This window comes from Lagopus leucura, unplaced genomic scaffold (genome assembly GCF_019238085.1).
Source record: "Lagopus leucura isolate 7727_CA_CO unplaced genomic scaffold, USGS_WTPT01 Super-Scaffold_100157, whole genome shotgun sequence".
Lineage (NCBI taxonomy): Eukaryota > Metazoa > Chordata > Aves > Galliformes > Phasianidae > Lagopus > Lagopus leucura.
This window is the reverse complement of record NW_024962334.1, coordinates 5,898,297-5,925,727: the sequence shown is the minus strand read 5'-3', so window position 1 is coordinate 5,925,727 and position 27,431 is coordinate 5,898,297. Positions and strand designations below refer to the sequence as shown.

Here is a 27,431-nt window from a genome sequence, read left to right as displayed (position 1 = left end):
CCGATTTTGTTCTCTTAACTTCAAGGTATGCTTCAAACGATTTCATCAGTGTGAAGTTCAACCATGATTAATTCGAGTGTCAGACCAACAAGAAAATGGAAACATGATGATTAGAAGTGCGTAGTCTTCCAGGCACATCTGGCACTTCTCTATTTTATGTAACCTTTTGGACTCGGCAGTACAATTTCTCTGGGGATCTCTCTCTGTATGGAAGATAGTTTGGTTTTATTTTTGGTTTTGTTCTTTTTTTTTTTTAGTTTGAAATAATAAAAACCTTTGTAAAGAATATTATCTTCGTTTTACAAAAGGAATGCTAAACTGGTGATCACTTCTAACATTTCTAATATCTGTAATGGTAATTTGGAAAGAGGAGCTACAGTAAGCCAGTTCTCTGAAGTCCCAAGCAGTATTCTGTTTCCAACTTCCTATTGAGCTCAATAGTAAATTAACAGTCTAAATAATTGTTCTTCATTTTTGGGGGGAGGTAAATTCCCCGCACTATTAAACAGTCACACTCTAAGTAACAGAAAGATTACTGAAAACGTGCTTTTATATTAACATATAAAACCATCTGCAAATTGCTTGCTGCTAATTATTTGGATAGCGGTAACGCTATCAGAAAATGAATTCCTTAGTCACAATCTCTTAAAATAACACCCTTCTCCCACCAAAAGTAAGTGGACTGTTCAGAGAAAGAAATATATCTGAGGAACAATTTTAATGCTTCTCTTGTATATGCTACATTTATCAATAGCTAACTGAAAGTTTCTGTCCTCCAGACAGAAATGAGTAAAAAGAGACAGAATGATATAAAGAGGTAAATTTATCTAAGTAACCGGGGAGAGAAGGTTCAAGGGATGAAACATTTTGTTGTCTTGAAGTCAGTTTGAAGCAGTTTTTGAAACCTTTTATGCTTTAATAACATGGCTGGGGGAGCGAGGAGTTTTCACCTAGAATAAAACTGGAAGAATGATTCACCACATGTCTGCAGCTGTTCCTTGATCCCAGTTAAGTTTGACACCACTAACACCTATGAGTCAGCACAGGCTCCTTGGGGCAGGCTTTGCCTGCCCTGTTTTGATCTTGTTATGGTAGGATCTTAACCGAAGGCTGGAAATTGTCTTCCAGCATTGCCTGTCTCAGTGTTTCCTACCCACTATCAAATACCACCAATTTCCACTAAGAGCAAGGATCTATTACTATATCTCATGATTTCCACAATACGGTTGTAATACTCAGTCTATACTTTGCCTTGACACTCTTTATCATCTCTCTTTATCCAAGATAATGGATGTTCCCATAAGGACAGTGACATGAGGTTGAAGATGAACATCTGGACTGGTCAACATAGCCTAAAAGCAGGCAACTAGAATAAACAGCATAAACTGCAGCCAAGACACTGGAAGGATATTTGTGCCATGCTTGAGAATCCCTCACTCTTGTATTTTAATATGTTCTGTATTTAGGTTTAGAAAATAATTCCACTTCTTAATAGAGATGATGGAATTTTGGGATTTGTCAAAGTGGAAAACAAAGGAACTCTTTCAATATATGAAGCCATATTTTTCACATCTTGCAATTTGCCTTTCACTGTTTTGCTGAGTTCCAAGATTGCTCAGACCCTGTGAGCTGGTTCAACTTTCTATCTTGACTTGGCCTACAGCACCCTAAGCAACTGTTACAACATTTAAGTTTTTGGCTTATGAGTAGGTTTCTTTCTTCTGGAGCCATTTTCAAAAAAAATGTGACGAGCAAATGGAAATGGGAATACTGGGAGCATATTTGATAGATGTGCTCACTATGTTTATCCAGAATTAGAATATTTTACAGTATTCCTTGTGATTCCTTTTAGTCCTATACCTAAACCGAGTTGACAGGACTTTTTCTTAGTAGTTATTTTATTATGTTTAGTATCAGAGGGGTCTGGAGTAGGACAAAGCTTCCGAATGACTGTTTCACTAAGCAATCTTCTATATGCTACAGTAGGATATAAGGCTGGATATTCTGCAAAGAGAAATCATTAGTGAGAGCATTTTTCTACAGTTTGAAGAATCAGCCACCATTGCCCATCAAAAATATTCTAAGTACACAGCATGCAGGCTGCTTCTTGAAAGATAGACATTACCAAACAATATTAACAAATAATTCAGCAAGTGTGGAAACAAGATTTCCTGACAGTCACAGCAAGTGAGCAACAGGTCTGGAATGGAAGACAGATTTTTATATGAAAGCAAGTGTGAATGTCTTTCCAGATTTCACTTCAAAGTATTAATCACAAGAAATGTTGGACAACATTAGTGGATAGTGTAGATAAGAAAAATGAAATATTTTCAGGTAAATCCCCATGTCTTTGCAATTTTCAGTGTAACAAATTGAAAACTAAACTAAGACCAGTTTTTGGTATACATGCTCAGAGCTCAGTATGGATAAGGCATTTGGAAGACATTCAATGGATGGTCAAACAACTCTGCCAAGCTCTTCAGAGAGAAGATTACTTGCTAAAATTTTTACTTCCCTAAAGGTGATGAGTAGTTTTCCATGTCACTCAGCCTAAGTAAGCAATCTCCGCAGTGATATTACCTAGACAGACAATGATTAAGGGGTTAATTAACATCCATGTCAATCAAATACCGTCATCATTGCTGTTTCTGGTGCAGAGTAATGTTTTTATTCCTAACCTATTTGCTTCAGACTAAATTACTGAGATATATTCATGCATGCTTACCTCTGCCACTTTTTCTGAAGTGGAAGGCAATACGGGATTCAGGTTGCAGTCATTTATGGAAAGCTTGGTCTTTCCAAGGAACATCATACCCACATGTCTGAAATTAAAATAGTAATCTGATAAATGCTGAATAGAGTTTCCTCATATTGGATTTTGTTCATAAAGTTGTTAATGGGATTGGAACTTATTTATTTTGGTCTCTATCTCTTCTTGTGCCATGCGGTTTATGGTCATGGTCAGAGTCAAATTCCTATTCACTGATAGATGATATTGTTTTCTTTTGGAGAAAGGGAGATATCAACTGACATTTGGCTTTCTTGCTTTTCTGAATGTATACAGCAATTCTGTTGCAGTTGACTTCTTGCACTAATTTTTTACTCTCTCTTTATTTGATTTATTAGTGACTGGCCAAAAACAGAGTTTCTGGAATGGATTATTTATTTTTAAAATACATGTCAAGAAGCAGCAGCAGAAAATAAAACATGTTTATGAAATACTTATATGGAAACTTTGTATTGGTCTTTATTGCTTTTAGTTGCCTACAGAATTTATGACCTCAAAGGCTGACACTGAACGCATCTTGCCTGATATTACACTGTCCTTAAACTTCTATTCAAAAAGGAGGGAAAAGTGCACTGGTTCCAATAATCATGCTCTCTTTCATATTCAACAACTCAAAGATTTGTTTTAAAATGACAATTATATTTTTGTTTTAAAAATGTGCAGAGGAATCATTTCCATTTAGTTTGCTCGCCATTTGTACCCTTTGCTCAGTATCCCTCACAATCCCTCAGAAATCAAACTCTGAAAGCTCCTTACTGAAATATGATCTCAGGAGAAAAACTAGAGAAAAACTAGAGTAAAAATTCAGAAAAAAAATCATTCCTGAACTGCTGTCTGGGATTTTCAGCTTTCTTCAAACCTGTCTGGCTATCTATCCGTTCCTCTAGACCTTCCAGATTGGGTACAAAAACATTTCTACTGGTTTTACACTGAGATTCATCTTTGAATCACAACCTGTAACTTGGGATCTCTTACCAGTAGTGTTGCCTTTGGGTCATTTCATATCAACTGAGGAGTAGCATAGGCTGAAAGCTGTAGCTGTTCATTTCCTTCTTATAAGGAGCAGAAGCTTAGTGCAATAAACATTTCCAGACTGCTACTATTCTTAATGTATTTTGACAGCTTCCATGATTAAAGAGAAGACCAATGGCCCAGCTGTACTTAAGATCCTAGTTTGCATTTGAGTCTCACTTTAGATTGTACACTTCTACATGAGAGAAACTCTTTCTGATTACATTTGTGTTTAATTTCTCAGTCAAGACCAAACTCTTTTCACCAGTGTACAAATACTTCCCTGCAGGCTAGCCTTTCTCCTTGGAAATACTAAAAACACATCCCACTTGTGCTTTGGATTTCTTAAATGTGGAATTTGAAGTTCCATTTTCTGTTAATCAAGGCTGGATGATTAGGATAACTCAAAGGGGATCACGAGGCTTTCATAATCTCAGAAGAGTGGGAGAGAAGAGAGACAACAGTTTGCAGTAGCATTACCTTAGAGCACACTGAGATGTTACTTTGGGATAAGATCTTATAACCTTTAAGGCAGCTCTGCCAGTGCTGTATTTACTGTTCTCTAAGGTTGCACTTTGTTGTAATTTATTTGCAGGAAGTTTTGGGAGTCTCCACATTAAAATGTTGGTTTTGTTACAACAACAAGCCTCGTGTGACTGTTAGATCTGTAGGAAAAATGTTCAACAAACTTGATTGTTTTGAAAGGATATGTAAAAATAAAATATTATTGAAGGACTATTTAGGGGGAGGAATTTAGAAATATTTCTGCCAAGAATGACTTTTGCAAGTTGATGGCAAGGTCAGTATTGGAAGCTTTTATTCTGTAACTCCCTTAACAAGATCTTTTCAGTACATACAACGATACCCTATAATTAGCCATTCACTCTGGTGTTCCTGAATTTGGTTGTAAGACTCCATAAAGGAGGGAAAAAAATTGCCAAAAAAACGGTATGAGAGAGCTAGAGATGAAATATTTACTCCATCAGAGGTTCTGGTGTTTTAAAAATAAATGGCCTTTTAAATGACACACAAGAATTTCCCTCCAGATTGTTCTTGTGAAATGCAGTGGCTTTGTCTCTGTCGTGGTTTGAGTTGGAAGCTCTTTGTTTTAGTTCTCATCCAGTTATTACTTCAGTTGCAACTTAATGGCAGCCTAGATTCCTTCTGTGGAAACGGGAATAAGTGCTCTATCTTCAGTGTAAAGAAAAAAAACCCAACCACAATCAGGTTTTAAGAAAAGACATTCGGCTATAGTTCATATTAGCAGTCAGCTGACCTGTAACTATTCTTTCCTCCAGAGTGGGCCAGCAAAAGGACTGTGTTTTTTCAGTCAGTAAGTCTCCTTTGATATCTGCTGATAGGTACAGTCTTTCAAAGCAACTCCAGAGGGCTAAGAGAACACGAACTGCTGCGCTAGCCCTTTGTGGCCAGTAGATGACAGGAAGAGTGATACTTGCAAGGTGTAATTAGAAAGTGCAAGAAGTTAGGTTGTTTAGTATTTCCCTTTTCTTTCAAAATGGTGTGTTAATTATTTCCCTACTGGAAAGGCCATACTGTTTACATATCTGCAAGGAACAGCAGAATTCTTCCCATCCTGTATGGACATTCTCCACACAGGCCTTTTGAAAGGATGCTAACTACACACATATTTTATTGCAAATCCATACATAACTATGTGCAGCACAGTACAAAGTTGCATGAAGTTTGTTGTTCTTGTATGGAGAGGCTTCAATCCTCATCCGAAAACTTCATTATTTATTTTAAATACAAGAAGGGTTCAGAGGAAACCCAAGTGTGAGATTGAAGGCGCTGATGAGAAGCTCTTAGTTTCTTGCCTTCTGGTGATGGCTGAGCTGTGCTGGACTGCAAGATTAGGGCTAGATATGCATTATACAATATGGCAATTCACATCTGGAAACTTCTTAGGTTGTTGGAGGAAGTGAAAAATAAATTTGAGGAGAATTCTTGGCTTCCCTAATTACAAACCCAGGTACTGTACTTAGTTCAGAGGTGGGTGAACACTCCACTTCAGCTAAACCAAAATACTTTCATATTAAATTATTGGTTATGAATTCAGAATGGGAATTTACATCAGCCACTGAAGTTATGCTTGGAGAAAACGTTGAGTTTAAACCTAAAATTTGCCTGATTTTTCCAAGTCTCTTCTCTCTCCATTCTTGGGAATTATATCTCTCTGGATCTCTTTTCTTTCTTTCTTCAGCTATCCATCAATTTTGATATTCTGAGTAATAAGCTAATAGCAACTCCTACAACTTGGATTTCAAACAGTGCTCTCAGTTGAGGAAAATGCACAGAAACACTGAGAAGTCGAGCAGTTCATGCTTCTGTATCAACTCAATAGTATTTTTTCTTTAACTGCTATTGTCATTGAAGAAATAATTCGTTTTCTCCAGACTAAGCCACAAACCATTCTGTCTTACTGGATCAGAAATTGGAGTATTGCTACAGAAAATTGAAATTTCAGTTCTAGAGAATGTTGCTCAGCGAAAAGAAGTCAAGTGAATTGAAGTTATTTTCTTCTGCAATCTGAAGAGGGTCAACTGATGACCTCATTTTGTGATGGAACTAATCTTGTCATCTTCCTACCACCCATTTACACACACTTGAGGGAACCAGTGAAAGGAACTGAGGTGCAGGATTCAACAGGTCAAACTTCATAAACCTTTTTACTGTGAGTCAAAGAAAGGGTGGCAGAGAGCAACATTCTGGCACTCAAATACCTTTGGAGTTAGGAAGAAGAATGTGTTCCCCAGGATTTTGAGCACTGGGAACTCTTGTTACATACTAGAAGCAGAAGGAGCGTGAACATTCGGGGCACCTAGTACCACAGATCCAAGAACTGGTGATATCGTGGCTGAGCTGAGCACAGAGAGGGAAGATAATTGCTGTCCTCCATTTCCAAGGTCTGGCTTCAGAGTGGAGAGGTCTAGTTTTCTCCCTTCCCAGGGAAGGGCCAGGAAGTAATGGCTGAGAATTGTAGCAGGGAAAGTTCCATCCTTGGAGATGCATTCTTTAGGGATGCTCAAGACACAACTGGGCATGGTCCTGAGCAATGTGACCTCTCTTTGAAGTTAGTCTTTTGCTGGGAAAGGATGGACTTGAGAGAACCAGTGGTTCCTTTCAGCTTTAAATATCGTATGGGTCAAGGTCTTGCTTGGAGAAAACCATAAACATATGGCAAAAGAAGAGAAATAGCTCCAAAATGGTTCCAAAAAAAAAAAAAAAAAAAAAAAAAAAAAAAAAAAAAAGATTAGAAAGAAATCTTCTTCAGATCCTCAGGTTATATACATTTTCCATAGTATTCTCTCATGACTATATTTTGCAACACACAGCAAGAAAGCAGTTATTGTCTGAAAAGATTTAGTTTGAATTCTTAAGTCAGTGGCAAGCTTTGCAGTACTCAGTGTTAAGAAGCTGAAAGCTGTTGCTGTCTTAGCAGAATAGCTTGAGAAGGTAAGTTCTCTTCCAATTGCTAATGATATTGTGGGTTTCATTTTCATTTAAGAGAAAGCTCTTGCTAGAAGACATTCACTGAATCTGTAATGATGATATTGTAATAAGTTTAAATGAGTGTAATTTTCTGAAATCCTCAAAAATGTTCTATCATATTTTATCCTTGCAAACTTCTTCCAAAGTAACTCCTTACTTCCTTTGCACATTCTATCTCTGGGAAAAAAAAAGTAGTTGTAGGGAAGCAGGAGGAATAAAGCCATTCATAAGTGAAGTAAAGTGATGAACTTCTTAAAGATTAATGTATTTTGAAAAGAAGACAGGTATATCCCTTCCTAAATGCTGTATAAACAAAAATTCCACTGCTTTTAGATCTCATGCTAATATACATCTTTATAAATGCCATTTGAGTCCTCTGCTAGCTACTCAAATATGCATTATCAGCTTTCTAAATTTGAAGTCCCACCTAGAAAAGAAGATCACACTCAATAAAATGATGGTATAAATGTAGAATAAAAGGCCTGGCTTTATGAAGGAGTCCATGACTTTTTATACTGCTTAGTTTTAAAATTCCTCAATAACTGTGGTTAAAACGTTTTAAGTGCTAAATTGCAAGTTAGCTTCCCAAACTAATTCAAGAGGATGGTAGAGTCAATTGCAAACCAAAGTTTGCATCTTTTCCTTGAGAGACTGGTCCAAAGCCAGCTGAAGCTAACTGGAGTCTTTCCAGAGAATTTGCTTTGAGCTTTGGAAGAGAAATAATATGTAAATGCTTACGGCTTTTTAATCTCCTTTTGATCCCAAGCAGGATAAGCAAAGAAAGTGGAAGCCGATGAGCGGATACAAACATCTGACTGTTGGGTCTGAGAAGCAGAAGTGACACATGCTAAATATTCTATTTCACTGCTATGGCAAATGGTCCACACTGTCTGCAGACAAGTATTGACAGCCCTCTTTCTTACTGGAGGTTCAGCTGCAGATCATACAAATGGATTGGATCCTCCTCCAGGAGAGCAAAATCCTTCCTCAGATCTGTCCCAAGGCTTCTAGAAGACCCTCACCCCTCTAATTAATATGCCTGCAGGAGATACCTGCAATGCGTCTGGGCTTTAGCTTTTTACTGGTAGCTCTAGGTGTCTGCATACTAAATTCAACCTTTTTGCTTGGCATGATACTGGCATCACAGGTCAATCAGCCAGTTTTGCAATCCTTTTCTCTTTTCATTAAAGCAGTGCCATAACAGACAGGAAAGGAGGAGGAGGCCAAGCAGCTATGGAAAGTTAAAGCAGGATAAAAGCTCTGGAGAAGCTTTCTCATTCATCCTGCCACTGCTGGAAATGAGGAGGAGAGGCAAAGCAGGGTGTGTGGCTGGCAGGAGGCACCACCCTCACCCACAGCCCAGACACTGCAGGCCTCACCCCTTGCTCAGCCCATTGCAGTTGTACAGCATTTTGCATCTGCAAAGAGCAGGGTCATGCCAGTATAGCTGACAAGGGCTGAACTAGATGAAGAATCTCCTGCCCAAACTGCTATGCATGCTAACCACTATGGTCCCACAATCAATAACGTTTTAAAAATGCATTACATTTTTCAATGCCTTTTTCGGGGTTAGAGGCTACCAGATCCCTAGGATTTCAGGAAAAAAAAATAATAATGAAACAACAGAAAAATCGCTCTGAAATGTTGGACATCTGCATTCTATAACAGCAAAAATGCAACTTAAAAACTGCTCTCCTGTCTGCCCTAGCTCCAATTAATAATGCACAGATCTGTAGCAATGGGAGTTTCCCAACAGATTTCTGGGGATTCATTTAGATCAAGTTCAGTGGCAGTCTTGGCAGTAGATGATCTGACATATTTCAATAATTGGTGAAATTGTCTGCTGTGAAATGATTAGCTACGCATCGAAACACACCGCTTCATCTTGCTTCATTCATTGGAAACACTTGCAGAACCCAAACCCGAGCCCTCCCTGCTGTCTGATGTTGAGCTAACTGCTGATTGCCTTGCATGACAAACTTCTCCCCTCTTGCCTAATGCAAAACTGCTGACTTGGCTCCTTTTCCCCCTCTTCATTCTTCAGTTTTAACTAAAAGCAAGTCTTTCAGGGTCCCCAGCGTGTGCCATTACTGAGATGTCAATATAGTACCACCCAGTTTGTATGCACAATCTCTGATGCTGAATGTGACTCCTAGGACATTCTGAATTTTTATTGTTTTGTTACAGTAATTAACTTTTTTTTTGAACCTCAGCTGTAATGCAATGAACATTTAGGGTAAATTTTCTTCCTCAATCCCCAGACCTCCTTATTCCTAACAAGTTCAGACCATTAGAGACTTATGCTGGTGGCAGACCTGGACAACAGCTGGGAGTGCAAAACACTGTATACAATGAAAAAGATGTGAAAAAAGTGAAAATACAAATGATGTTTCAAAAATCGGCTCTTTTGTTGTTGTTATTGTTTTAGCTGCTGGAGAGGTAGGGGTGTTAGAACTAAATATAGTCCAGCTTTGCCAAAGATAAGAGGCTAAGATGTAGGACTGACATAGAATCATAGAATTGTGCAGTTTGGAAAAAGCTTCAGGATTATCACATCCAACAGTCTGATATGGAAAAGTGGAGCCATCCCTTTCCTGGGGCTGGAAAGCTGGCCATAGCCAAGCTGCTCTTTGGGCAAACACCTCTCCTGGATTTCCTGCCCTGGGGTAAAATATCAGATCTAGATAAAAATATTTTTCTGCAGAAAAATATCAATTCTAATAAGAAGAGTTCTGCTAAGATTTTTAGGCTGGAAATTTCATGCAACAAACTTTGACAAATCTGATTTTAATGCTTTTTCAAGTGCATGTAAACTTATTAGAACTTTGATGTAATTCACTAGTCAAACACGTAGTGTTCAATAAGCAGCTCTCATCTAATACAACAGTCCTTATACAGTGCTGACTCACTCTTTGCACAAATTGATTTTAAAAACCTTCAGAAGCATTCAAACATGCCCTGTATTTCCCCATCAGAAACTTCAGAACAGACTGAAATGGGCATTTAGTATTGCTGCAACATGACAAATGTCCTCATCTGGGCACATTCCAGACTTCTCTGTGCAGAGGCTGGTCCTTGACAGTGCTTCCTTGCTTAAGTATCAGCTACCTGTCAGTCACAGACTTTGGAGCTGACTTTCCAGGAAGACAAAAGCATTCTCCACACCAGAGAAAATCTACAATAATCAACACTGGGCGCATGGACAGAGGAATGCTGTCTGGGCAAAATACAAAAGGCAGCAATAAAACATCCTGCTGCTGTGAAACTTTCCCATCCAGCCTCATGGAAGCCAGCCTAAAGCCAGAGAAGCCAGTCTGTGAAAGAGGTGGAAAAAATCACAAAGTGAGAAGATCTATGAGAGGAATTTGGGTTCGCCCTCTGGAGCAGTGTGATAGATGTTAGCCCTGCACATGGCTGGGGGAAAATGTCCTTAAGATTCCATAGTGTTTCTGAGAAAATGATGCAGAGCTTGCATGGTGCAAGCAGGGGCCATAAGCTGCCACACTTCCTCCCTTCTATTGTCTCTGTAGCCCACAGGGCTGCACCATAACCTGGTACAAGGGAAGCAGCATGTCTGTGGGGACTGATCTCTCAAAACAAAATTTAATCATAACATCTTCTAGGAGGAACTACACAGCTCCACATGGTCGCCTCCTTGTCCTCACTATAGGAAGTTTGGACCTCTTGTAGCATCTTCCTGGCCCCAAGGGCATAGCAAAGCTCACCTTACCAGGCAAGTCCAGAAATTGTAAACTCCCTTTGGGGCACTTTGTCTGCAGTAGCTTGCAGGCGTGCCTGATTGTGAGTTGCAAACAAGTATATATCAGTAAGCTCACATACTTTAATATTAGGTGGCTTAAGCTGCACTCTTTTCATCTGGGAGCATTTTTTCTTAATGTTTGAATGGCTAGGGCTGGCAAAACAGCCTTAATGGATGATATTTGGCACTTCGTGTGTTTTCCATGTAAAGTGAGCCAATAAGCCCAAGGAGGCTGAGGCTGGCCAAATCCTTCTCCTTGTTGTTCAGACTTGATGTGTGCCAAGGAAGCTCCACGAGTGGCTTCACACAAAGGTGAGAAGGCGGCAGGGGGGAAAGGAAACCTTGGCTGCCCATTTCACCTCTCCTCAAATGGCTCCCATCATCCAGGAGAAAAACTACACAGGAAACCTCTCCCTGTGTCCGCAGCCTGGCAAATGGGAAACCTATCTACTCCAGAGCAATATGTGATGGTCCTTTATTTGGATGCATTTTCTCTCCCACTCCCTCACCGCTGGTGATGAAAACCCCCAAATTTGTCCCTGAGGAAGAGTACCTGAGTGTATGGAAAAGGACAACTGTCTGCTGTGGAAAGGGCAGCAGATTGGGCTGTGGTTACTGACCTTGTCTGCGGCTCAGGGCTCCACTGATGGAGGAGCCTCCATCCAGCCCTCAGCGATGCTCCTGCCTTCCAGAGGTGGCTGGCAGATGTGGCTGATGTCTTTGGCTGCCCTGTGTGTTCCTCGTTCAGGCCCTGAAGAAAAAAAAAAAAAAAAAAAAAAAAGAATTAGACTTACATTTAAAAAAAAAAACAAAACAGTTTGGAAAATATGTTGCTTAAAATCAACCTCCATTTAAAAAAATTAGTTCAAGATGTTGTCACTTCCCGAGCCAGGAGACTTTGGGAGTACAATGCAGGAAGCCCGCTCAGCCCTGGCTGTCCCTTCAGACAGGGACAAGTTATTGTGGCGTGGGTGAGATAAAAAAGGCCTTGAGCACCCAGACAAAATTTTCCTTTGGCTGTTTGTTGTGTATGCGTAACCCTGTCTGTGCTTTGTGCTGGCCAGGGGATGGAAAAGAGGTTTGTGGTCCTTTTTTTGCCACATCTCTGTGAGCTCACCTGTTTTGGACAAAATATAAGCAGTGCTATACATCCAGTAGCATATATGCCATGGTAAAACCTCTTTCTGCCATGTCACCAGTAGAAACTGATGGAAGAGAGCAGCTACAGACCCCTTCACTGCCTTGGCGTGCCCTCAGCTCGGGGCTGGGCGAGCTCAAAGCCAGCCCCTGCTATAACAGCAGCAAGTGTAGCCCTGTTGCAGCAGTGGCAAAGCAGTGCTGCAAAAGAGGTGAGCATGGCACTATGTTAGAGGCTCCAGTTGTTTGAAAGCATGGCAAAAGATAGCCAGGAAAGTCAGTGGAGAAAGGCAGCAACATGGTGCAAAGAACAGATCAAACTGTAGGGACATTAGGTAGAGATGCTAGCAGGATGCTGATGACAAGTAATGCAAGGGAACAGTGAACATGAGAGAGAGGAGTAAATAAAACTCTTAAGTAAGCAAGAATACTGCACTGTGTATGTGTTAAATTGAGCATGATATGCACATGCTAAGAGCACTGAGGCACAAGGACGCCTATTTGTTATTTGTTATTACAAAATATATCTTCCAGCACAACAATGCAATCACATTCATGATTTATTTTAGAAGGGAGAGAAGAAAGGAGGAATAGCTTTTTTTTTTCTTCTTTCTTTCTTACCATTTCAAGACTAGATCCAAGTCTCTCTAAAGTCAACGGGCATCTTTCCAGTGCTTTCATTGGGTTTCAGCACACATCCTGATTACAGTAGAACAAACTGGTATTATTATACAGGCAGAGAAATTGTCTGTCACCTTTAATTAGCAGCATGTTTCAGTGCTAGAGAGAGACATAAGTCATATCTGGGAATTGATTTATTGCTTAATAACACTCTGTCAACACTGGGAGGTATGTGGTTTTGGAAGGCTCCCTAGAACTGAACATCCCAATGAGAGGGGAAATGTAACCTGGCATTGGCAGAACATAAGGTGCTGCTTCAAAACAGCCCTTCTTTTCCCTTCTGCTTCTTTCTTCTCTTTTTCCTCATTTCCTTAGCCTGTCCAACCCTCCCTTTCATCAAAAGTTTATTATTGCAGTGAGCCAATACTCTGTGTGTACAACACATGCTCCAAGGTGAATTCTTTGAGAACAAAAAATTTGATCTTTCTCCCTTTTTTAGCATTGCTAAATGCTACAAGACTCTTCTCAGTGTCTTTGTAAGTTAAAATATATGGTTTTGCAGTACAAAGTAAAGGCTTTTATGACACAGGCAAAGAAATGCAAGTTCCATTCTCAAAACATTTTTTAGCAGATATACCACCTGTTCATTAACTTAAGAACCCTCAAAATTTAATACAAAATTACTCTTGTCTAAATTTCTAAGTAAAACATACAGAATTATTTATTCTTTATTCAATCTGTATACATTTCTGCAGAATAAGAAAAGCGTAGTTTGAAAAGTCTAAAGAGTATTCTAAAAAATCTTTTTACATATAGAATAGTATAGCATTAAAGATGGATCTTACAAGATTCACCAGGCATTGCATTTCCTACTTTTAGTGTTCTCAGCCAATATATTTTCTGGAACTGAATATCAGAATCAGAGAATCACAGAATCACAGGGGTTGGAAGAGTCCTCTGGAGATCATCTAGTCCAATCACCTGCTAAAGCAGGTTCCCTACAGTAGTTTGCCTAGGAAAGCATCCAGGTTGTTTTTGAGTATCTCCAAAAATGTCTCCATGAGCAGTCTGGGCAGCCTGTTTCAGTGCTTTGTAACCCTTAAAGTAAAGAATTTCTTCCTCTTGCTCAGATGGTATTTCCTTTATTCCCATTTATGCCCACTGCCCCTTGTTCTGTCTCTGGGCACTGTTAAAAATAGCCTGGCCCATCCTCTTGACATTCAGCGATTAGGTATTTATAAGCATTGATAAGATCTCCCCTTGGTCATCTCTTCTCCAGGCTGAGCAGTTCCACATCTCTCAGCCCTTCCCTATGAAGGTGCTCCAGGCCCCCCATCATCTCTCTCCAGTTGCTCCCTGTCCTTCTTGAACTGAGGAGCCCAAAATGGGACACAGCACACTAGAGAAGTTCTGTTTCAAGTTAATTTGTTCAGAAGTGAACATTTAAGGAACTTCAGTCTTTGAAATTGTCTTATTAAGTGATTATACACGAATTTAAAAAACTAAATTTTGAGAGCTGGGTAACATCTCTTTGGCTTCACTTAATATCTAAAAAAAAAAAAAGTTGGCTGTATGCTAACCTTAAAATATGTATCTATCACACACTATACACAGTTAACTTTTAATTTTGCAAAGTGATTTGAATATATGGGTTTTGGTAGAAAAGGAAACACTTAAACATCACTTCTCTGACTGAAGCAAAAAACCATTCTCAATCGAAGGAGTATTTGCTTCATATTTAAGTGAATAAAATGCCTGGCTACAGAGTAAGCAGTTTTAATTTCATTTCTGGTAATCATGATAATAATATCCCAAAAAATCAGTTATATGATAAAGACTGATGAAAATAAAAGATCTAGGAAATGAATCACCACACAGTGTAAGATGTGTTTCACTATCCCATGGGAAAATTATAACAAGTCTTGTTAAAATATGCAGTATGAGGCAATAATACTTGCACTCCTACAAAAAAAAAAGGCCTAAATCTGGGAATTTGGGGCATCCAGTGCTCTTTGAGAGTAAATGGAAAACAGAAGGAAGACTCATGATCCACAGCAGATTTCAACAAATCTACTTGTGTTGCAGCTAGATGAAGGAATTCATTTTTAGTAAATTAAGGTTATAAAGAGGCATTTATTTATTTATTTTCAATACAGAGATACGAAACAAGTCAAGAAGTTTTCAACCCAAATGCCTACTTGTTTGCATAGGTTTTCTCTAAGAGAAATAAATTTATAATTTTGTGCTTTAGATACGTCTTCAAATTATATATTTTTTTTCCTGATTAAAACCAAAAAGAGTTTCTAATCAATTATGCACTTCTTTACCTGTGTCTGCTTTGCCCTCTCTTTCATAGGCACATCTGTGTAGAGCATCTCTCTCCAAAATAGAAAAAAATTCCATTCAACATTTCTTCCTAAATTGAAAACAGAAGCAAACAAGGTCATAAAAGAAGAGGTTAAGCGTAATTTCCAGCACTACAAATTCATTTAAGACATAAATAGCAAAGTGCTGTGGTTTCTTAATGCTTACTATGGATGTAAAACTGGTAGTAATGAGTCTAAAATGCTGTGAAGTTGAAGGTTAATGATTAGGGTTAGGAATTGGAATTTAGGTGTTAGAAATGGGGGTATAACACAGGCAAGAACTGAGCTAGCTCTGAAGAAATAAGGGTTGGGAGTAAGACTTGCTGAGTTTATGCCAGAGAAATGTTCCTTTGAACAAGTCATTCCACGAAATCTATTGCATGTATGCCAGCAGTCAGCAGCTTTTACAAAGGCACAGCAACACAGTGGGAAATCTTCCTGCTTGCCCCATGCAGTCTGGTGCCAATAACTGAGCATGAGCAAATACACCACGTTTCAGATCCCCAGTTCAGACGGAGAGGTGTCATGCCCAGGTGCCACAAAATAAAATGAGACAAAAGGCGTTTACATGGGGACTTGGAGCTTACTTTGAAGCTACCTGGAGGAGGGCCTCAGGTTAGCCCTTGGCCTAGAATTTGGAAGTGTCCATTCGCAGTCCTTTGCTTGTGGTTAGGGTTTGGGGTTTTTTTGTTTGTTTGTTTGTTTTTTAGTTCATTCACATTAAACAGTGTATCATGGCTTTCTGGTGTCAGAACAGGCTTTTCTCAGTGGGTTTTCTCAATAAACCTATTCTGGTTCAGACCTTCTCCTGACACCCTTAAAAATATCCCTGTGGCCTGTAATGAGGTTCTCTTCAGATAATTCCTCTGATTCAAAGAGATTAGTCAGGTTATTAGCAATGTATCCCACAAGCTACCTCAAGGAGGGGTGCACACCTACAATACATGCACTGCACCATGGAAGGCCAAGCACTGACTCTTCCGTTTGTGGTAGAGACTATTTTTGGGGTGCTCCAGATGCACAGAGGTGAGAAGTCAGGTTTGAGCACCTAATGGGACACTTTGGTTCTGTGAGTGAAGTTGATGGGTACCAGAAAAGTTGCTGAGCACGAGTAAAGAAAATCAGGTTTGTGCAGAGGGTCAGCTCACACAGCTCCCAGGCCTTGACCTTGTGAGAAACTCAGGATGGCAGAAGGCAGAAGCTTGCTTCCACTTTCTTTTTCACTAGCTTTACTCACAGTGAGTGCCACCTCTGCATGTGCTTGTTAGGGGATGCTGAGTTCCTGCAGCCTCCTGCCAAGAGTTCATTAATTACAAGAACAGCAGTGCTGCCTGCGCGCTGTGCCAGCGTGAGGCCTGCGGACCTTTGATGGCGTGTGTTTATGCAACTGCAGGCAGCTCTGGCGTCTGCTGTGCCTCACAGGGCGACAAGGCAATGACAGTCAATTCGGGGGCACGCTCGTCTACCACTCCTGTGAAAATGTCCTGCTTTCATCACGCCATGGAGGAGCCAATGTCAGCGCTCAGCATCATGAGCTCACCAATGTCACGTTCCACGTCTCCCAGGGAGGCTGTGTGGGCAGAGCAGCAAAGTTTAGGGGACTGGCATTTTGTCTCAGAAGGAACTGACCACTGTTTAGGTCAGTGAAATATTGAGGTAAAACATTGCAGACTACAAAGCAGGGGAACTATCTAATCTGGCCACCGGAGCTCTCCTGTGTCTCTAGCCCAGAGGAGTAGGCTGCCTGGATCTCACAGAGAACGAAAGGTAGACAAGAGTCAGCTGCTCCCTCTCTGCCCATTGACGTGGTTACCCTGGGTGCTGGGGACTGGCACTGGTTTGCGCCATGCAAGGACCAGGTGTGCAGTTTTTTGGGCTTCATGATGGCTCTGAGTCATTCACCTTCCAACTGAAAAATAACCTCATTTTAAGGCAGTTTAAACATGTAAAATTAGGGCTTAGTTTCTTGCTAGCACTGAACTCAGCCAAGGCAGCTATCTGTAATTTTAGAATGTCTCGAGAAGATTTATAGATCTCATGAAAACACTCTTTTCCATCTCCCTGGTGATTTTGCCTTCCACTTGCTTTTTAACTTCAGTCCATCTTTAGATCCAATGGAAACAACACCAAAGCTAAACACAGAATGAGAATGAGCTCACAGCACCTGCAAAGACTTCTTGTCTGGAGATGCCGTGTTTAACTTAGGAAGAACCCTACCAGTGCAGTGGGAGTTCAAATGAAAAGCTTTCTGTAATAAATGTATTTTAGGGGTGTATACGGTGATACAAAGCACCACATTCGCTGATATTCTTGCCAGGATGCATTACAAAAGAACATGAAAATAAAAATGAGTTTCACGAACAGATGACAAACTTTTTTTAGATGTAAGACTCAAACAGAGCTTTGTGTTAAAAGGAAAATGGAATAATAAGATTGGCTAAACTTTATATAGTGATTATAACAGTGTAGGAAGCTTCTAAACATGGTGTGAAAACCACTGTGTATAAAAGCAGTAATCTTATCAACAGTTCTTATGTAAATGACCACAGTAATAATGATCAGTGTTTTCACATTTCGCAGTCATATGTGCTATCCTTACATATATTGTACATAAACAAAATATGCATGCATTACCTACATATTTGCATAATATACTGCTAAGGTTGAGGGGTGAGGTGGTCACAACTGTCCTCTGCAAAAAGTTCAATAATAGGAACTTTTTTTGGTAAATAGGACTTCATTTTTTCTGAATCTGTTTCTGAATTCCATTTTCTACAGAGCTATTCAGCACACAGCACAGCCTTAAAAGTACCCAGAAAAAGTTCTTCCACTTCTCCTTGAACAGCCTTAGCAGCTGTGCATTTCTCTTTACTGTGGATGGGAATATGAGCGTCACACTTTTAACAGGTATCTTGTAATTAAAGTTTATTGCTTCAATTGCCGAGTGGCAGAAAGGAGGTGACACAACCTGTTGACTTCACAAGTACTTTATAGGCACTCATTTGCTAGTATGAAAATATTAGCTGCTTACTCAGATGGATACTGTAGCAGCTGCAATATAGTTTAACCCGCACAACAATACACCCAGCAGACGTTAATGGGAATTAACACAACGTGCATGCGTTGCCAGGAGCAGGCTGATGCAATCCTCAGTTCAGCTGGAAAAAACTATCACGGGAAGTCTGGCAAAGTAAAGTCACAGTGCTACAGAAAGTGGCAAATCCCCTATATTTTGTGGAGAGCAGGGTGCTACTGAGACAGCACATGCATGTCTGGCTCATTCGTGTGCCTCTTGTGACAAGGAATTAACAAGGAACAGCACAGTTAGTATCCAGAACAGTTGCTCCGAACTCATCTCTCCAGGCAAGTGTTCCCATTCAGTTTCTTCCAGTATCTTGAATCATGGGCTGTTTATGTTTCTGGTGAATGTCCTTCACCCAAGCACTGCAGAGAATGTACATGCTGACCTGTAAACATTATTCCTTCATAGGAAATACTTTGTTTTGACCCCAGTTCCTTACTGAAACCCACCATACAGAATAACCCAAACAATGGGACTGCCTGAAGCCAAAAGAAGGTATATCAGCTGAACCCAATCTCTTTCAAGTCAGAGACAAACTATGTGGGTCAGCCCACAAGCAATACATTAATTCTGAAAATATGTAACTGATATTGGGAAGGAAGAAAAAGGCAACAACTATAACATATTAGTTTTTGCCAGAAAGAGGAAAGCAAATTACTGACCAATGCACAAAGAATGACCTCTCTTAAAATCTTTAAGATTGTGATTTTCTTTTTTTTTTTTTTTTTTGGGGGGGGGGGGGGGGGGAGTAAGGAAGTTTTCTCACATGTTTTTATTTTGGCATTAAAGAAAACATTCATAGCTTGTGATCATTTTCTCTCATGTTTCTAAATTGTTTTCTTCTTATTTTAGCCTTTGAGAAAAAAGGACTTGACCCACGTCATATATCCCCTAGGATGTGAAAATTCAAGGTCTGTGGCAGCATGAATATAGGTCAAGTGGTCACAGTTTCCCAAAGAATAAGAAGAATGAGGACCAGCACTGATAAAATGCAAAAGAAGAACAAGATCCTGTGCTGTATTTTCAAAAGTATCATACATATCAATGATAATATCTCCTGCCTGAAAAAAAACTTTCTCTGGTGTGCTGACTGGCCAACTCTGCACAACAACAGCTCGCATGCATGCATTATCCCATGGCAAAGCACCTTAAAGGACAGCCATACTGGGAGAGAAATCCATCAAGTATGGCAAAAGCAAGTTTAATGTCAAGAAACACAATGGCCACTTTTTCACCTTCTTCTTAGGTAAGAAAGCTGCATATGAAACAAAACTTGAATTGTCTTCCTGTACCTACAATAATTTTGTTTCTGCTAGAAAGCTACTGACTGTTGGGAATTTGTACCAGGGATGAACAAGAATCTCCCTGCTCCAGAGAAATGTGGATTAAATAAAGACTCCTCTTTTAATTACTAGTGTAGAAGAGGTCCGATCCCTTTCTTTCTTGATCTCCTTTTGAAAGAATAGTTTAACAGCAGTATATTTCAGATTATTTGTGGCATGAAAAGAGTAACAAATGAACACTAGATGTGGCTTAGTTATTAATTCCTACATGGAGTGATTCAGTTGACATGCTTCACCATCCATAAACATGTCCTCTGTAATTCTGCCTTGGAGGAAAGCTAAGTCAGCTCCCAAATACAAACTTACTGCTGTTTCTTTTTCCACAGGTTGTGGCCATGGCAGTGCTGTAGACAATAGATCACCCCATTAGTCATCCTTTCTCCTTGCCAGAGCAAGAAGGACTAGGGACTCTAGCAGTGCACCACTAAATCATGAGCACCACATCCAGAAGGTTTTTAAATGCACTCAGGGATGGTGACTCTACCACCTCTACAGGGAGCCTGTAAGGAAGTTTTTCCTGATATCCAACCTGAACTTCCCCTGGCACAACTTGAGGCCTCGTCCTGTCACCAGTCACCAGTGAGAATAGACCAGCCCCACTCTCACTGCAATCACATTTTAGGTATTTGAGGAGATACTTGTGCCTCTGGGACCTTTTGCCTACTCTGATGTTTCCAAACTATAACCAAAAGTCATGGTGTTTCACGTTATGCATAGTTTAATCATGTAGGAATACCTCTTTTGTCAGAGATAGAAAGTATGGGAACCACGCAAATATACCATGAAATGCATGGTATATGTTTTTGTTTTGTTTTGTTTTGTTTTGTTTTTTGTTTCATGGATGCCATGAAATTCACAATATGGTACGGACAAATATACCTTGAATACTGGTTTTCTGCAATCTACGCTGAAAATAAATGACCAAGAACATCACTGTTTCATATAGAATCATAGAATCATGGAATGGCCTGGATTGAAAAGGAGCACAATGCTCATCCAGTTCCAACCCCCTGCTATGTGCAGGTCGCCAACCAGCAGCCCAGGCTGCCCAGAGCCACATCCAGCCTGGCCTTGAATGCCTGCAGGGATGGGGCATCCACAGCCTCCTTGGGCAACCTGTTCCAGTGCCTCACCAGCCTCTGGGTGAAAATCATATACTTAAAAATGTCATGAATGAAGGGTGGAGTCTGAGGTGGGCCAGTGCTTTCTCCAATCAATAGCCTGTTGGAGACCAGTTCTATGTAGCTGTGATTGGTAGATCCAGACCTACATTGGTTGTGTAAGCAATGGATAGACTGAGTGGGTAAATGGTGAATATGAAGCTGGTATTAACAATCTAGGCACTATAAAAATGGATGTCCTCTTTACAGGAGGCTGGCATTGACTGACCTTCCATTTTGGAAGAAAAAACTGCCTCTATTTGCATCCCCATCCACCTGTAAGGCGGCTTCAAAGGACTGAAGATTTTGCTCTTCATACATCCACCAGAAACAATCTGGTAATTTTGGTGTAGTGAAATTGCTAAAAGGAGTATTCATGTACAAAGGAACTTTCTTTTTTTTTCTTTTTTTTTTTTTTTTTTTTCCAATTATGAAAAGAGTACAAAAAGCAATTTTTAGTATGCACTTGGTAACTAATCAGTTTGTAAAATTTGTTCAGTCAGTGCTGAAAGCTGCCAGACTATTTCTATCTCAGAATTTTGACGTGAAGAATGAGTCTAAGCATGGATCTCATAGGTCAGCAGGAAGCATGAGGCTAGAGATTAATTCCACTGAGTGCCTCCTATTCAGAGAGCTTTTAGGGAAAAGATGGTCTTCAAGTAGCAAGGATTTCAGATGATACAGAATTTGTAAGTTAAACCTCTGTTTTGAGTCATATTTGAAAATAAACCAGGACTCAATGCACTTTAAGACTATGCTTTCCTCTTTGCAAAAGGCTCCAGAAGGCAAATGAATGTTGGAACAAGACATCCTGAAGTAATTAGCTACAGCAGTACTAATTGAATTCCTGTACTGTGCTGTATCTAGCAACATTCCAGACTGGAAGTAACAAATTCCTACATAATTGCAAGGATTGCCACATCAAAAAAGAAAGGTCATGTCTTTTTAGCCAATCCACATTGGAAATGTTTTGGAAATGCAGGTGTTATTTGGCTTTATTCTTTTTTTTAACAATCCCTTCACCTTCCTCTCTCTCTCTCTCTCTCTCTTTCTCTTTCTCTTTCTCTCTCTCTCTCTCTCTCTCTCTCTCTCTCTTCCTTCCTTCCTTCCTTCCTTCCTTCCTTCCTTCCTGCCTTCCTTCCTGCCTTCCTGCCTGCCTTCCTGCCTGCCTTCCTGCCTTCCTGCCTGCCTTCCCTTCCTTATTTTGGTTTTATGTCTCATCCCAAATATTTTTCTTTGAAATCCTATTGCACAACAGGGAGCTTCAATGTGATGGCCTTTAGCATGAAGTGAGTGTTGCTTGCAGCACTAGAGTACAACACTTCTGTACACACCCTTAGGCTCAGGTGGCCCAAAGTTCATTGTAGCACTTGAAGCACCTGATCAAACACACACCACATATGTCTTTCTCTTCTAAAGCCCTTTGACAGCCATGTTTCAAGCAGCTGCTGTAGAAATAAAGAAGGAAGTTGTGTTTGGCCACCCTTGCCTGGTGTTTTTGGCTGGCCTGGACACAACTTGCCGCGGAGACATTATCCAACATTTCCTCCTGCTCTTAAAAAAGATCCTCCAGAGAGGGCAATTTCATTAGTGAGCAACACATTTGACATCATACATACACAATATTTGCACCGACCTTTGAAGTGCAACAGTGCTTTGTTTCCTGTGGCTTAGTTTTGTGATTGCCTGTTTCGCAATTGCAGCTCCAGTGCCTTGTATGATGGGAAAGGCAGCAGGTGCATGAGAACTTGTCCTGCCTTGTTTCATTCTGGACTTCTCCCTCTGATTATTTCTCATAATGTTTCCCAAAGGGGCCATGAGCCATCTGTCCTTTTCATCCACATCTGTAAGAGTGAAACTGTTGGAAAAAATAATCCTAAGGGCAACACCATTTTGGCAGCATGAGCAAGCACAAGGTGGAAATTAAATGGAAGGGAGTTAAGCGCTTTTAATGTCCAAATTCAGCAGCTCAGTTAAGAAACTTTTCTTGGAAAGAAAAGAACAGGGTCATACGGGATGATTGTTCATTTCCACTGGCTAGATATGATTCCACACTCAGTCTACCCACTTCAGCTACTTCAAGTACATCCTTGAAGTGAGCCCAAAAGGTCAAAATCATGTTGGTGTGGATCCCACACAAAGCCTCCATCCTTCTTTGGGGCACCCAAAAACCTTGTATTGGTTGCCACAGGGGCATTATGCACTGACTAAAGAAATGAGCATGTTAGCAAACCCCATGGGTTCTCTGCCAGGCTGCCTGTGTCTTTCAGGAATTTTCATTGCCTAACGAGAAATGCTGATGTTTTTTAACTGTTACATTTAGAACTGGTTTCCTTTGTCACTTCTACAAGCCCATAAAACAGACTAAGACAAGACAGGCAAAGACTGTTCTCTGTCTTTTTTCCGTCACCCTCATCTTTTCTTTATTGCTGCTTTTCTCCCAGTCTCACTAAGACAGAAGATGTTCCTTACATGGTCCTGAATGGAATTTTCATTCTAGGCTGTCTCTGCAGGCAGAAAATAGGGAAAAACATCAGTTTTGGTAAGATTTGTCCCATGACAGGGACACTGTTGCTTATTGGCTGTTCTTTGTTCAAGCAAGCCCATTTGACAAAAACAAATAAACAATTCCCCCCCCCAAAACAAAACAAAACAAAACAAAACTAGCACAGCTGCTCTGCTGGCATAAAACATTATTTGTTTTGATAATTTGCCCAATGCTGAGTTTACAGACAAGTAAACAAACTTCATCACTTTGAGAGCACAAGATATGCAGCAAGAAGTAGTATCTTTCATTAGGTTGGTTGGTGTGGTTGGAAAAACAAGCAAACACTCGACAAGAGCCTATCTTCAAACCCACAGCAGAAGCAGCATCTTCCAAAGCTGAATGCCAGTTGGGTCTATTTATTCAGAGTTCAGTTCAGGTATTTTTATTAAAGGTTTGTGAAAGTATTCTTAATGTCAAGTGTTACTGATACAAATTCATGATTTACTCATCTGAGAAAGTCCACCTGTATCCCAGAGAACTGATCAGCAAAGAAACATCCGTTTTATCCAGTGGGATTAAAATTCAGCTGGATAAAAATTATTTTGTCAGTTAGAAATATAACATTGTCCCTGATCTGCTTTGTTAATGGCATCTGGTGGCATGTAGCTATGAAAGTCTAGGATGCGTAGTAACAACACAAATCTAAAAAATATTCCAAAATTTGAACCTCATTTCATTTAGGTATTGCTTCTTATGTGTTAAATGCAAAGCTGAGCAGCATCTGAAGGTAGAAAGTAAAACTAAAAAGCCCTACAAAGGTCTTGTGGCAGGCACAGCATTATCATCTTGTGTGTAGAGCCGTGTATGCTTCACTTTGAGATCTTCTAGGAAATTACTGAATATTTCTAGCTTATTCTGTTCAAAATTAAGGGGTTTTTCCATCAAAATTTTCTTCAACTGTCATCCATCCAAACAGTCTCAAAAGCACCTGATTTCCTCTAAATTCTCCATTTGCCATTTGGAAAGTAGTTCTGAAGCTGAAAAACTTAGACTTCTTTATAGATACTGTTTTTATTTTACTATAAGTCTTTGGATCTTTTTGCATACTATTTCTTCAACTCATAAGTCACTTTTGTTGCCAGTAACTGTTTTACAACACTTTTATAGAAAGACATTTGGAAGAAAGTTTTTGTTTTTCTGTCCCTCTCTGAAGCAACTGCTTAAGAGGGAGCTACAGTCACATGTACCACATGTACAGGTTTCTGCTCACATAGCAAAAGATACTGCTTTCATAAAGCAGATGCAGTGCATAACAAAACTCCTACACTTCCCTTGAAGAACTGTGGGGTCTTTGTAGAATTTAAACATCTACAGCTTGTCCAGAGCCCCAGCCTCAGATGGTGAATGGCATTGTAGTGCTTGGTAGTAATTTGGAATGTAATCAACAGACTCTCTGCTGTCATCCATCATGACTTCTGGTATTTTCATCACCTGTGGTCTTACTAGTGCAATCTGCTACCAGCACCAAGAATATCTATAGCTACACAAGTCTGGGCTAATACGCACTGAGTAGAGGATATTGCAGTGATAAGCAAGGGCTGCTAGCTGGCACTAGGAGGGTAATAAAAAAGACAAACACAAACTAGGCACCCTGTGGTAAATTGCCTCATTAGGTTAGCAGAAGCATTTCTCAAATAAAGATAATAACCAGCCAGAACAACCACAGTGATAATTAGTGTTGAAACAGAAGAGAGGCAGGGCTTCACACACACCTTTGCATACCCACAGGGAAGTGGAGAAGACCTACCAGCCCAGTGAGCAGAAGGGGTAATGACCCTGTGAGACCACTGCTTGTCCTGGGAAGTGTGGGGGCAAAGAGGGGACACCGGGTAGAAGGTTGAGGAGCACTGCCCAGTGAGAGGCAGAGGTCATAAGAGTGTGTTTGCTTTCTCCAGTGAAAATGATCGAGTCTCTGGGCTGGTCTGAAAGATATTTTTAGTGCTCTGGGTGAAACACAACCCTCCTTTCAGCGTGACACTGATGCTGGCCACTCAGCTATGCTGTTTCAGGAACATCAGAGCTATTAATCAGAGGTGGGCAAGCTTGTGAGAAAGTCCAAGGTGCAGGGTGAGTCCCACAGGGCTGTGTGGGCCCTGGCGTGCCAGGCCTAAAGCTAGCACAGTCAGGAAGACAGAAAGCAGGCCTAGAGCTGAGTATTTTGCAGGGTGGGAAGAGGGTTAAGACTGAAGATAGTTCCCCTGGAGAGAGGTGGTGAAAAGAGTAACTACCTTGCCCTCTGAGATGCTTGGAGGCAGCACCTGGGAGGCCGATACATTCCTGCTGCTCCATGGGCTCGCTCATGCCTGAAGAATGCACACCGCTGGGCCGCCTGTCCTCACCTCGAATGAAACAGAATTGTAGCACAAATGAATTGTGCTTTAGTTCATTTACCACGCAGCTTTGGGCTCTCTGCTGAAAGAGCTACATCAAACTTCATGAATTTTTGCTGAAGGGCATGTTAAATCAGTGTGCACTGATCACGTTTGGAATGTACCCCGGCGGTTTCATAGCAACATCATTTCCTACATCTCATCTGCTATTTTCTTGGGGTGATAACTTTCAGAAGAAACTGCAGGTCACTAAGAATGTCGGATGAGGGTAGATGAACGAATGCCAAAATGTCTACTTCATTTCAGGAGGGACAATAAAATACAGAGGCTCAGTTACAGGCCCGGATGTTCTCCCTGGTGGCTCACAGGTACTGCTGCCTGGATCGCAACCTTTCTTCCTCCTCTTTAAAAACAGTAAATGCTCAGATGTGTCAAAAAAGCCTTAACAATTCAGTTAGTTTGAGTATCTAATTGCAGACGTAGAGATTAAATCTGTAAGTGTCCAGGCCCGTGCTGTACACATGGTCTCCTGGAATGGTGGTAACTGAACCACTGAACTGGTTAACTGAACCTTGGTATCTTCACACTCAGGGGCCTCCATCTTCTTGACTGGTGTCTGGGGGCTTCTTCTGAAATCTGTATGTCCCATAGGTAGGTAGCAGGCAACTAGCTGAAGATTCCATTACAGTTCTCTGCCATGTGAGCTTGCTTAAGCGCTGCTTTGTGACACATTCGATGCAGGAGCAGTGCTGAGGCCTCTCATCTGTCTGGGTTTTGGGGTGCTGGCAACTGCCGATGAGCTAAGGCAGCTTTCACCACTGGTCACTCAGTGTTGTTCAGAGCGCCTTGTCTACATTCTGTTATGGCTCACTTTGGCTATGGATTCTCAAAAGAGCCTGTTGGCATGCGCTGGTAAATGGCAGCATTTTCACAGAGTGCAGCGTGGCTTAAGGCAGCAAAATCTGGCCGTTATACTAGAGTTAAGCTAACTGTTAAAATAGGAGCTGCACCAAATGCCCAGATCTCCTCCTCAAACTCAAACGAAACCTGTTTTGAGGTTCAGGAATGTTTGGTTAACTTTAAATAAAGCAATGTTGTGTTTCTACACATCCTGCTTTCAGCTAAGCTTCCAAGCAGAAATACAAAAATATGGCAGGCAGCTCTATATTTGCACTATTTCTGGCCCAGCTGAAACCAGGAAGCACTGGAAATCTCACAAAAACAGCTTTGCCTGACAGGCTATCCAGCTCTGAGGTTCTCATACTGTTGCTGAGTATAATGTATCTCATGTAATCTCACATTATTATCTCTTTCAGCATTTATTTCCCACCAGGATAATTTTGATAAATAAATTGCCCAGACTACTGGACACATGCAAGCCTCATTTTTACTTTACTGTGGCAGGAGAGCATACGCCCACTTTAACATCATTTTATGTTCATTCCTACTGAGTCATTGGTATAGTCACACAAAGACAAAATGTCTCTTGTGGTACATGATAACAAACTGCAACAAATGATAACAAACCAGGTCCTAGGACATAGTGCTTCATATTTGGCTAATTTAAAATAAGTAATCCCCAAACCTGTTATTTGGCATTTCTTTGACTGCTCTCTTCATTGAATTTGCAAAGTATAAGGACAAAGACAACCACGTTGTTTTACGTGGACATGCTTAGCCATACAAAATCACCCTGGATGCCACTGCAAGATTTTTAAAGCATATCTGTGTAACAGACTTCAATTCATGTTTAAAGGAACATTTAATGGTATTGC

General features: G+C 40.4%; 1 long non-coding RNA gene across 1 annotated transcript; it reads right to left on the bottom strand.

The window, feature by feature from the left end:
- Nucleotides 1-6,467: 6,467 nt before the first annotated feature.
- On the bottom strand, nt 6,468-25,175 carry LOC122189635. Its single transcript, XR_006181898.1, has 5 exons — nt 25,074-25,175; nt 15,155-15,243; nt 12,828-12,905; nt 11,690-11,820; nt 6,468-6,969 (listed from the first exon to the last, which is right to left on the bottom strand). It is a non-coding gene; the product is annotated as an uncharacterized LOC122189635 (long non-coding RNA).
- Between the last annotated feature and the right edge of the window lie 2,256 nt (nt 25,176-27,431).